This window comes from Centrocercus urophasianus, unplaced genomic scaffold (genome assembly GCF_019232065.1).
Source record: "Centrocercus urophasianus isolate 14NV4802_14NV808 unplaced genomic scaffold, USGS_Curo_1.0 seq_25, whole genome shotgun sequence".
Taxonomy (NCBI): domain Eukaryota; kingdom Metazoa; phylum Chordata; class Aves; order Galliformes; family Phasianidae; genus Centrocercus; species Centrocercus urophasianus.
Genome location: NW_024884811.1, coordinates 16,237,304 through 16,250,265, shown reverse-complemented (window position 1 = coordinate 16,250,265; position 12,962 = coordinate 16,237,304). Strand labels below are relative to the sequence as shown.

General features: G+C 35.8%; 1 protein-coding gene across 18 annotated transcripts in view; it reads right to left on the bottom strand.

The window, feature by feature from the left end:
* Positions 1–12,962, bottom strand: part of PRLR (prolactin receptor) — a 194,013-nt gene that overhangs the window by 124,314 nt on the left and 56,737 nt on the right. For 16 of the 18 annotated variants that reach the window (XM_042825635.1, XM_042825633.1, XM_042825641.1 and 13 more), the window contains one exon: positions 12,316–12,425. The exons of the other annotated variants lie outside the window; for them this stretch is intronic. The gene's annotated coding sequence lies outside the window, so the exon portion shown is untranslated. The remainder of the gene's footprint in view (positions 1–12,315; positions 12,426–12,962) is intronic. 18 annotated transcript variants of the gene reach the window in all.

Genomic DNA, 12,962 nt, shown 5'->3' with positions numbered 1-12,962 from the left:
GTCTAGACGGAGGTGCCCCTGCCTGTAGCAGGGTGGGTTGGAACTAGATGATTGTAATGGTCCATTCCAACCCAAACCATTCTATGATTCTACAATTCTGTTATCATCAGTTCCAACCACACAATTAACTAGTAAGTCCACCACTAAATCATGTTGCCAAGCACCACACCCACATGTTTCTTATGTACCTCCAGGTGACTCCTTCATTTCTTTGGGCAGCCTGTTCATAGAATCATAGACTGGTTTGGGGGTTGGAAGACACCTTAAAGATCATCTAGTTCCAAGCCTCTGTCATGGGCAGCATTGTCAATCACTAGATTCTGTGATGCTATGTTTCAAAGATACAGAATTAGTCAATTTCTACAAACATGTTATTTTCTTATCTAGAATCAATATAACGTCATATAGTTCTGTTTTTTATAGGCACAGTTTCATGCCAACTAAAACTTCAGATCACAGGTGACCTATGCTACCAGCTTTGTGTTTACAGGCTGTAGCTTTGAAATGAAGAAATTGTCCAGCCTCTTCAGTATTATTTGGAGTGTTTTATCTCAAATATCTGATTAAAATTACATTTTTGTTATAAAAACATAATATATATTCAATTACCATGGATTATTTTTCTTGCCTCTACACCTAATATACATCAGTCACTGTTGTGAATCAGATATGCATAGCTGATCTGAGTTAGAAAAAACTTTTCTTGCCTGACCTTTTAACAAAGCAATGATTAGTTATAATAATACTCTAACACTTAATATGAGCATATTCATTCATTGATTTTATTTTATATGAATACATTCATATTCATTCATTCATTCTATTTTTCCAAATATTAAAAAAAAAATGATAGTCATCCAGAGCTAGGACAGTTGAACTAAACTGCTACTGAAGCAGTTAGGAAGCAGAGATGCTTTCTGTATAAAGATAGAGAAATATTAGCAGCTAATTTTCCAAAGTGTCACACAACACAGCTAGAATTTCAATCTCCTTATTATGGAGTGGCTCAACAGTACTCAGGTTTTTGTTATCTTTATGATAAAAATTTAACCAATACCTTCTAGGAATAATAGTGACAGATCCGTGGTAACTAGCAGATGGAAATGTACAGACAGAATTTTTATTAATGACTTGGCAGGGAAAGAAGTGTGGCCATGTGCATTTTCATATTGGCAGTGCTTATTTTAATGCTCTTTATCACAACCTATATCTGCCTGTTTTCTTCCTTTTGATGCCTTATTAGTTTCACCTGCTTATTTATTTTGCAGGATCTAATGTAAATGTAATCTAGAAACTGGCCTACCAAAAATTCTCCACCTGAAAAAAACTTACAAAATTTTCCACAAAATTCCACAAAAATGAGAATTTGTAATTGTTTGGTTCAATTTGTCTTGTAGCTCCTCACTCGTTTGGATCAAAACAAAGAAAGGCAATACATTCTGACTTGGAATTAGTAGGGGAAAATCAGGAGAAACTTTTCATTATCTAAGAAGGAAAACTAAAGATAACATCATTTAGAGTGAAGAAGAGAAAGTTTTGGCAAGACCTGACAGCAGATAAAGAAGGGCTATAAAAAGAACTTTTTAGAACTTTTTAGCAGGTTCTGTTGTGACAGGACAAGAGAAAATGGTTTCAATGGTAAAACAGCCTTCTGAGGAAAAGAACAGACAGGGCATGGGAGAACCTCCTTAAGGAAAATAAAATTATTCTTCAGTAAAATACAGAAAGGACTTGTAATATTTATTCTAGTAAACAAGATCATGGCACAAACTCAGCACTTGTAAGCATTTGTCCACACCCTGTAACATCACACTCCTTGTTCAGTTTTAGCTTCAAAATGGTACTCTTCCAGAGGGTACACAGGAGTTTTAGGAAGCAGCATGTACTACTTATTGCTCTCTATGGACAATATGGGACAAGGCCACAGTGTTTTTGAGGAAAGAAAATTAAATATGGGTATAGGATGTGTTGTGCCACATGTTCCTGAAGTAACAGAATCGTCCCTGGCTCATTTTACATTCTAACTTTTTATATACTAACTTTTCTCAAATTCATCAGTGGTTTCTTTTATTTTGGTTGCTCCAAGTGTTCTGAATTTGCTTGAGTTTGTCTCCAGTTTTATACTATTCCCTTCTATTCATCTTTTGCCATTTGCTCCAGCTTCTGCTTTCTTTGTGCTTAATTCTTATATTTTAAGTCAAATAAGACTTATTTTAGGTTGTTGGTTTCTATCATATATTCTCATATATCCTTTGGATTGGAGGAGTGTATACTTGTAATCTGAGTATACCATAATATATAATCATTTTCCTTGAATTGTTTCCTTGTTCTTACGTCTCATGAAGTACTGCATATCAATTCTTAGAGCTACAGTCTGTCTACTGGGAATCTGGTTGATTTATTTTGCTGCATTCTTTTCATCTAAATATATCTGAGTATTCAAAATTCTTTGCTGTCACAGGTGATGGTAGATGATTCTGTTAATTGTTCATTAGAAGCCTTATTTTCTTAATCTTTTTAGGCTATTCATGTCTAGTAGGCCCATAATACAATAACAGGTTAAATTCCTATTTAAAAACTACTCAGAATTTTCAGCAGGTTTGTATGCCACAGTATTTATAAAAGGGCCTACCTTCTTTGTGAAGAACAAAGAAAAACAGCGTTGCCCAGTGTAGAAACAATGCATGTATCTACTATAAATGTTTGGAAGAAACAACCTGGAGTTAGAGAGGTATTCTTAGAAAACAAGATTTCTGTTTACACAGGAACAATAGTGAAAGAGGAAAACAAAAGCTTGGAATGCACAAATGTATATAGAAATGCAACAAAGAGAAAAGCCTCAGCACGAATTCAGTCCTTTCAAAACATACTAAAAGCTTCCAGCAGCTTGTAACATAACATTTTAATGTCCTGAAGCTCACAGTAATGGAAAGTTATGAGACAGAGGTTGTATCTCTGGATGACGGAAAAATAAATTCAAATTAAACTATAGTGGCATGGGTGCTACAGAGAAGTCGTCTAAATGCAAAACACATGGGAGAATAAGGATTAGAGACAACTCAAGTAATCCCCACAGTGGTAGAAAGAGCAGGTCTAACTGAGGAAACAGGAAAGTACAGATTATTTTTGGTACAAAAGAACTATAAAAACACATTATATATATGTATATATATATATATATAATAATGTATAAAATTGGAGAAAAATTTCCCTAAACAAATGTCTTAAAACTACAAACTAAGAACAGTTAGAATAAGGGGAAAACACAAAAAACAAAACCCATGAAAATGAAGAGACTCAGATCTATACCACTCAGTAAACCTTTCAATTAATGTTTTTTTCTCTCTGAGAATCTGAAATTCTGAATGTTGGTAATAGCATTCAGAAATTGCCTGTTAGTGTGATTTAAAACACATTACACATTACTCAGACACTAATGAGGTCAAATTGAATTTTACCTTTTAAAACTGCTACACATTTTTTAAAATGGCAGTATCCATCTTCATAAATCAGACTACCTAGGAACATTTCAGGGCACTGGAACCTGATTGCCTACACTAATCAACTGCTGGGATGATCTCTGGCAGAGATTTGGTCCATGTCAACTAGTGGTCTCCAAATCAGTGTGGTACAATCTGGAACTGCACCAGCAGTCAGTTCCAGCAGGTGATCTGCATGCAACCACAGCGTTTTGGAGAACAAGCAATTTAGAAGTATGGACATTGAGTATATAATATCAGTTGTCCTCCATGTCAGTATTCCTGGCATATTTAATTTGCTGGAAAAAAAAAAAAAAAAGATGCAATTGTAGTGACTATCCAGTATAAAGGAATGCTGAAAGTCTTTCGTATGAATAGGTACAAATATTGTACTTCAAATACATTTAAGAAAGTATGAATAAGTATCTTACTTTTTGAAGTATATATTACTAATAAACTGTAAGTGATGTTTTATGCAACATCAAAGCTGCAAATGCTAATCAAGTACGACAAATCTGCAAGACATGATGCTTTACTGTCTGTTACTTTATGTGGGATGAAGGGGAAACAACTATTCCTTAAACCTAATGTTCATTACTGTTTTTGCCATGTTTTGCGCATGTTCAAGGAATGGAATTAAGGGAATACCCTCAGATTAGATAGTACTCCAATGTGATATAACTAGTAATCCGATTACAGAGTGAGCTGTGCACAAGATGCAGAGTGAATACAGCATGAATGCAAACTTGCATTCATAAGAATGTATATGCATCATAAGAAAATCTTTACATCAGAATCTTTCTGATATCATTTACAATTCAAGGAACATTGATAGCCTAAAACTACTACATCACTGTAAGCAGCAGTGAAGGATGCCACAGAAGCCATCTTCAGCTTCTTCCCGAACTATTCATTCCAAGTACAGAAACAATTTCCTAGGAAAGACTTGATAATACTTATTTACAATTACTTAATGAAAGATTAATGAATTTCTCTCAGAAGAAATCATGCTTTCCGAAACAGTCTGCTTATTAACTACGCAACCCATAGGCCGTAAAATAAAGTAACAGGAATGGTTGTGGCAAAAGCCAAATGTATAATAACTGCAAAATTGTCAGCATTAGCACTTGCAGGATTTGAGATCACTGGTATCTGAACTTCTCTACCTGCATAACTGTACCTCTAAGAGATGAGTTTTACCATACTGTGTAAGATTTTTATAAACATTACATTTTATGAACATTATAAATATTGATAAACAATATTAATTTATAAACATTCAGATGTTCTTTTCTTCCAGACTAATGGTAAAGATAAAATTGCAGGCAGTCTCAAATGGTACTTGGAAATCACGATACCACACAAGACAACGAAAGCCGAGGAATTTACAGAACTTTTGTTGCCCTTTGACATTTGCAGAGCTGGTGACTTCTAAAGAACCCCAGCTCCACGTATTAGCTGATGTGCGCTAGACAACGTGTCATTTAACACGTATTAACTAATTAAGATGAACACCAAGGAGCTTTGGTTTCAATAAGATTACTTAAAAGGTTAAAGATAGATACACTCTTAACTGTCTGTCTCCGTGGAGCAAAAACTTTGAAAAAGCTACCTTTAGTTGGATAAAAAAGTAAATTCAGTCTGCATCAGAATGTAAATATTTGGCTGTCAGTGATTTGCAGTTCTGAAGTAACTTCCTACATCTGCCAGAAAACCTGGAGATATAAAACTGTATTTAAAATAACTAGAGTTTTTTCCAGATTGTATGAATTGTTATAGTATGCTGATGTAGAAAAAACTCAGAAAGTCCAAGATCCTGAGAGATGTTCAAGTCAAATGCAAAAAAAAAAAAAGCAATATAAAATTTTAATTTTGAATATTCATTGTATCAACCTCCCTCGTAGTCTGTATTTCTATATTTTAATTTGGGTGTTCAGCTGCTCATAGACTTAGATTTTCTTATTACATCAAACATAAGAATAATCATGTACGTTTGTACAAGGCTGTCAAAAATAACAATAAAATCCAGTTTGAGTTTTATATGAATATGACAATTGGAGGAAGTTAGATTACAGTTTCTACCTTAGTGAGCAACTGTTCCTAAGAGACAACTACTTATAATTTTGTCCAAAGCAAATGCTGACTTTGCCATCTCACACGGTGTAGGCCAAGCAGCCATCAGCTAGTGGAACCTAGACTGCACACAAAAGGTACCAAAACAATAGAAGCATGGCAGCCACAAAAATTCATGACTTCTTAAGGCAAGGGGAGAAAAAGAAAAGCACAATAGTTTAGAGTAGTAAAACAATTGTTGAAACAAGTGAGAAGAGTAGAAACGAGTGACTGGGAAAATTATACAGAGTGATGAGAACAAACAATCTGTGAGTACATTGAAGAGCCGAGGCTACTTCCGAATGACTTAGTTACCTCTTTTTCAAGGTCTTCAGACTCCCACACATTTAGAGAATAGATATGAAATCTTGTTTACAACGTTTATACATCACAGGTTAGTTTTGTGCAGTTATATACAGCCAGTAAGTTTTGTCCATTATACTATCAATTGACCTTAGATCAATGGCTGTGCAATTACCCAATACCCACAGTGACAGCTTGGACAAGGGATTTGGCATCCACACATGGCTTCAGTGGTTGAGTAAATCAAAATAAACTCTTGGATTGAAGGACTACAACCTTCCAGCTCTCACTCTTGTCACAAATCCTATGAATAGAGCATATTAAGCCATTCTGTACGCCTAATAACCTGCTTTCCTTAAAAAATAACACTCTTTGTCTAGAATGACCAAGAAACACAATACATGAATTCTTACTTCATAACTTTCAATACATAACAGTTTTCATTTATATTTGATTCTTAAGATTAGATGATGTATTCTTTTGGAAGATAAACTTGAGTTACAATCTTGATAATCAAAAGAAAAAAAAATAGCTACAATCTTTGAACCACACATCATTAATAAGCCATCAGCAATTATTGATGTTCATTCAAGAGTGTCTGATGCAAACATTTTCTCATCAACCTACACAACAGTTCAAATTTTAATTTCAATTAATTTTGAAATGATTTAATTAAAATTAAATGTTAAACTCTAGAATTTTACATAAACTTTACTATCTGCTTACTTTTTGAATAAACTCATTTCTGTAAGTGAGCTTTATTTATAAAAATATGTACGCCCTTTCCGTGCCAGACTGTGCATTAAAGCTTTGCAAGGTTGATGCTTTCTCTCTCTTGCTTCTATGTAATGTCCAAGTTCCTTTATTTAAATCTATCTGACTGGACCATCTCACTAACTGCAATAAGTGTAAGGTCTGGATCACAGAAATAACCACAAAGCACAGCTCCTACGTATGAAAAATATTCAGTAGCCCTAACAGGGAAAATTATTCTGGCACCTTCATTTTCCTCTCATACCAGAAACAAGATGCAGGCACATCAGCATTTTCTGTAAAGCTTGTTTTGTATGATATGCAGAGGAAGGCTTGTGAAAGAAGCCCCTGAGTTAATATCAGTTAAGTCTTGTCAGATATTTCGATTTCAGCATTTTAATGCAGACAGGTAGGGCGCAACCTGGTCATATTTTCTAAAACATCAGTCAAAGATGGAATTTTTGCCAAGTTCTTTTCAAGTTCTGAGCAGACAGGTTCAAACAATTTGTAAACCTGTGAAGAATATAATATACAGAATCTATTTCGCATAATGTACTATCTGCTGTGTCCCAGTATTCAGTAGGGTTGTGAATATATGAAGTACGAGACTGCCAAAACTATGGGTACAGAAGAAAGAGCTAGGACCTATAAAGTGGACCATGGGATGCAAAAATCTCAAGAACAGAAGACCCTACAGAGGGTTGGATGATGTGACCTCTGGGCTGCAAAGACTTCATAGCTCTAAGCCATCATTAAGAGGGTTTGTGTGAAGCTGTTGGGATCAACCTCTGACTTCCCTCCCCCATCCTTAACATTCTTCTGTCACTATTGGGGCATCTCAAACTAGGACTAATTTAGAACTAGAAATTCACATACTGTGAATTGCCTATCAGCTGTCTCCTGCACTCCCAATAGCCCTGTGGCCTTATCCTACCCCTTATCTCCACACAGAACTTCCTGATGTTCAAATGCTTACTTCCATCAATCCTAATTTTAATTGCTGGAAATGAAGTAGTGCTGCAATCTAAGATGAGAGAAATAGGAAAATCTCTTCTGTGCATTCATAACTACAGTCTCTTTACAACAAAGACATGAATGCAGAAAGATTTCTCAGAATGAATGTATTTTGTCACAGTAAATTTCAACCAACTTTAATACTCCTTGTGTATTTCTGATTGTGTAAAGAAATTAACACTGTATCCACTTATCTCTTTAAATGTTCTATTTCTACATACTCTTTAATGCCAAAAACAATACAAAATATACTTGTTCTGAGAAAGGAGATCAATGAGAAGAGTTTAAAAGAAACAGAAAGAAATGACATGTCCTGGAGGTTCTCTTCAGCCCTAGACAAGGACTATTTTAATTTTTTTTCAGTTTCTCCTTATCTTTTGGCTCTGGCTAATCGATTTCTTCATTTCACAACTGACTAAAATAAAGATGTCTTTCATGAATTAGACAACATGCATACGGTTTCTGGATAGATAAAAAGTGGAATCAATTTAAAACAGCACCACTTCACTAGTATCACTGCAACCAAATTTCCTGTTTAAGTTACAGAGAGAGACCACTGATGAATACAGAAATTACAGGACAGAAGGCTGAGCAGAATGAACAAGATTGTATTTTGCAGATCAAAGCCTCATCTGGTCTAAACATTTGTTACGTTAAAAAATACATATATTGCTTCCACAGCATCTCTATGATCATCCTCGGGGCCGAGAGAGAGTAACAGAAATGGAAGAATATCATCCCTCATATCTGGAAATAATTTTGTAGACCTTTGTCATAACATATAGTTACTACAGCCTAACTTCAAATTATTATCTATTTTGATAACTAAATTATAAAGCTTCAATGAGAAATTATAAATGTACATCCTTAATCAAATTAGGTGCACTAAAAACCCCTGTTCAACTCAAAGCCTCTGCATAGACTGAGCACTGAATGTAAATTCTATGTTCTCGACCAACTGCAGAAAAAAGGTATTACGTTGAAAAGATGACAAATATGTCCAAATTATTGCGAACCTACTGAAGTCATGCCAAAAAAGAGATGGATGAATACAGCTGGTTTCCAGTGAAAGGGAGAAGGCTGAGATACTTACGGATTTCTTTCCTTAGTCTTCATAGTCAATCTTGTGTCCCTGAACTTCTTAGTGGAGGTCAGGGAGCAAAATCCATCCCAGTGTAAGAGCGGAACAAGTCTGAGAACTCCTGATGAGTCTGAATGAGTACAAGTCTGTGGAGCTGGACAATGCATTCCAGGATTATGAAAGAACTTGCTGATGTGGTTGCTAAATTGCTGTGCACCATATTTGAAAAATCATGTCTGTCAGGTGAGTCCCCAGTGACTGGAAAAAGGGAAATATCACTCTAATATTCAAGAAAGTGAAAAAAGAAGACCTGAGGAACTCGGGGCAGTGAATCTCATGCCTGTGCCTACGAATATCATGAAACAGACTGTCCTGGAAGAGATGTTATGGCATATGTGCGATGAGGAGGTAATCTGAGGCAGCTAGCACAACCTCACCATGACCAGATCATGCCTGACCCATCTAGTCACCTTCTATGATAGATTGATGGCATTGGTGGACAAAGGAAGGGCAACTAATGTTATCCACGTGGACTTGTGCAAGGCCTTTCATATGGTCCTGTAACACATCCTTATCTCTAAACTGGAGATATATGGATGTGAAAGCTGGACTACTAGGTAAAGATAAAGGATTGGTGGGATGGCTGTAGCCAGATGGTTCTTGACAACAGCTCCATGTCCAGGTGGAGGCTGGTCACCAGTGGTGTTCTTCGGTGGTCTGCCATGGACTGGTGCTCTTCAACACTATTATCAGTGACATAGGCAGTATCCTCAGCAAGTTTGCTGATGACACCAAGCTGAGCGGTGCAGTTGACACAATAAAAGGAAGAGAAGCCATTCAGAGGGATCTGGACACACTTGACGGATGGGAGCACTAGAATCTAATGAAGTTTAAAAAGGCAATCCCGGAGATAAGTGGACTGGGAGAAAAACTCATTGAGAGCATCCCTGCAGAAAAAGACTCAGGGGTTTTGGTGGATGAAAAGCAGGATATAAGCCAGCAGTTTGTGTTTGCAGCCTCGAAGGCCAACAGTATGCAAAAGGGGGGCTGGCTGTAGAGAGAGGAAGGGGATTGTTGTCCCCCTCTGGTCTGCCTTTGAGGAACCATCTGGAGTACTGTGTGCAGGCCTGGGGCATCCAACACAAGAAAGATGTGGAGCTATTGGAGTGTACCAACAGGACAGCCATGAGGATGATCAGAAGGCTGGAGTACCTCTCTTCCGAAGAATGGCTGAGGGAGCTGCGCTTGGTAAGCCTGGAGAAGAGAAGGTTCTGGGCAGATCTCATTCCAGTTCTTGAAGGGAGCTGAGGGGGAATGACTTTTTAACCAGTCTGATTAGGACAAGGGAGAATGGCTTTAAACTAAAAGAGAGGAGATTCAGACGATTAGATGTTAGCAAGAAATTTTTTATTCAGAGAGTGGTGAGGCACTAGAATGGTTTGTTCAGAGAAACTATGAGTTTCTAATGGCAGGAGTGTTGGAACTAGATGATCTTTGAGGTCTCTTCCAACCTAAGCCATTCCATGATTCTATGATTCCAACAATAAATTAATAATCCAAAAGAGGACTGCAGTGGAAGAGAAGTGGAAAAAAAATGAAAAATAAAATGTAAAAGAAATTTTCCATGTTACACTGGGCAGTCTGTGGGAAATAACTGTTTTTACATGGTTTTGATCAGAAATATTTATTTCTTTGCTGACATTTAAAGAGTTTAATATCAAACATAAAAACCCTCCAAAAAAAGTAACAGAAACAATTTTACAATCATATTTTTTCAAAAATAAAATGCACTGTAAGACATCATAATCACAGGAAAAATATTTCCACCGAGTTTTAGTTATCACTTACAGTTTTTTAAAAACTTTACAGTTTTTAACTGATCAACTTTGGAGTCTACAATCTGCTATTTATCCATCTGATATAGAAAAAGTTGACATAATTGAGTGAAGACTTTATATCTCTGATCTTTCTGAAGGGACCAAGTCGTTTGCAAGGGTATACTGAAGAATAATTTGCTCCAAAAAACAAACAAAAAAACCCGACAACTATAGGCCTATCTAGATTATAGGTATTGTAGTTATTTCTTTAATTCTTTTTGTTATTTTCTTTTTCTCAGTTTTTTCCTGAATCCGCATTTTTATATTTCAGCACGGTTTTTTTTAAATACTACAGGAAGAAGTAAAGTCCTTGTAACTGCAGTAACTCAGATACAATAATTTTATAAATCTCTTGGACCTAAAAAATCCATATTTAGAATAATATAATCACATATTATAATTTATTTAATAGGAAATAAAAATATCTTTTCCATGTAGCCATTTTTTATAGTTTCATATCCACTCATTTCTCATGAGTGTGGTTAGGAAATTTTGCTAAGACATGAACAAAATTAAGGGCATAAACTAACTCTTAATTATATTCGACTTATAAGATTTCATAATTAAATTAATTGCCAACCATGAGATCAGGCTGCCCAGAATCTCACTCAACCTGGATGAAACTATTTAAATTACCTAAAAACATAGGATGCAAATTTAGAGACATTTAGAATAGACGCAAATACTCTTAAATCACAGTTGTAATAAGAATTTGGGTCACCTAAGACACAGATATACATCCTGGTAAGAGAATAAGAAAGCACAGATTACACCACAATTACTCTTTGATTATTCTAATTATTAAAGAGTTGCTGCACTGAATGACAGTTCAAGAAAATTAAAAGTTTGATAGTGCTGAAAGGGTAAGGATTGATAGTGCTGATGTCTTGTTTCCTCATTTTTTCTCTCTCTCTCTTGCTTTTGATCCAGATCCTTCCTTCCCACCCTCAATAACAGTTTCCCTACCCTGCCTCACTGTCCAGGATACAGCATAAACGTGTTCTCAAGATTAAATATTTAATGAAGTAAACAGCTTTTCTTTTTTCCAGGTTGTTTCCCTGACATTTTAGAGAGTTAGTTATGCTCCTGTGATCAAATAAATGCTAAATGGTGCAAGGTAAGCAATAGACATATGTGGCTAAAAGTGTGGAAAGATAAATAGGACAGGGAGTTCTCATTCTGCACTGGAAAGCTGTTGATGTGCCTACGCCTAGCTCATGTGTCCATGTCTTGCATAGCACATCTTCAAGAGGAAGTACACTGTCCATTTATTTAATCTGTGATCTGTATCAAAGTTTCAGGATGTGTTAGTATCTACTGAGAAAAATAAAAGGCAAAAGAATTTCTGCTCAATAAACGTTCAAGTGGGACCATGAATATTTAGCAAATCCTGCACTGGAAGAAGTAATCATGAAAGTACGACAGGTAATTCAGCTCAGTAAAGTAAAATACAAGCTGGAAAGGTCAGCGTAACTTGCCCATCTGGGAACGAGGAAGTAATGTTCTCTCTTTAATGAGTTTAACCGTGATGAACTTTGAATAGGTTGTGGTGCAAGAGACAATACTTTCAGAATGACAAATCAGTACTCACCTCACTTTAAACACGTGCCTTTAGCTGAGTTTGTATCCTAGATCCTTATATTCCCATACAGTCAGTGAACAGAAACAGACTGTTAAAGACTGTGACTCATCCTACCTGTTTTAGGTACATATTGAAGGGCAAGACAAATCTGAGAAGTTCTTTCTTCACTGACTTCCAACAGGGAACCTATGCAGGCTGTTGTAAGTATCCACACTTAGAAAAAGCTGCAGTCACAGTAGCAATCAAGATGGATATGAAAGAGAAACAGCAAAAATAAATCAGAAAAAAATACAGAGATTGCAACAGCAAACAGCAAACACTGACAACTGCAAATACTGTTTGAAGGGCCTGCTTTCAGAGTCTGAAGATTTCACGTATGTCCAAGATTGATGCCTACCCTTTTTTCTCTCTGCTCTCAAATCAACTAAAAAATTACGGGCAAATCCTACTCATCTTGATAAAGTTAGGATTTGGACCTAAAGTCTGAATGAAACGTGAGGTTAGAATTTATTTTAACAAAAGTGATTGAGTGTGAATGAGAAAAGTATTTAAGGCCAACAACCTTTTTATTATTTGTGACAAAATCTTAAAAGAACAGAAGACAGAAAGGGGATTTCAAGTGAAAATTAATAAAATCACTGATGGGTAATATTGCTTTATACAATAATTTAACTACTATTCTTACACCGTATTGTATTGATTGTATTCACTGGGATATTAATATAATTAAAATAACTATATAATTAAGTCTAAGAAAACAA